Below are 306 nucleotides of genomic sequence, written 5' to 3'. Positions count from 1 at the left end.
AATAATAAATTACCTGGCAAATAAATTGATTGAACTGAATGATAGATAACTTATAAAATGAATGTTAAATAGATTAATTAGGAAGATTGATAACCCGCATTATCTTAATGTAGACCATGTTTAACTTGCCTCTCTATTTTCTGTTGCCCTCACTGTTATATATGATTTTTTTCTTTGTATTTTCCTTTTCTCTTTTTAATAAAGGAAGTCCTTAGCCTGCTAGAGATGCCAGTGGCAAATGCCTCCTATGCCCTCTGTAAATCCGACCCTGAACAACATAAACGATCACACACACGCGCGCGCACG

This window comes from Penaeus monodon, chromosome 22, assembly GCF_015228065.2.
Source record: "Penaeus monodon isolate SGIC_2016 chromosome 22, NSTDA_Pmon_1, whole genome shotgun sequence".
NCBI lineage: Eukaryota > Metazoa > Arthropoda > Malacostraca > Decapoda > Penaeidae > Penaeus > Penaeus monodon.
Note: the sequence above shows the minus strand (reverse complement) of the source record.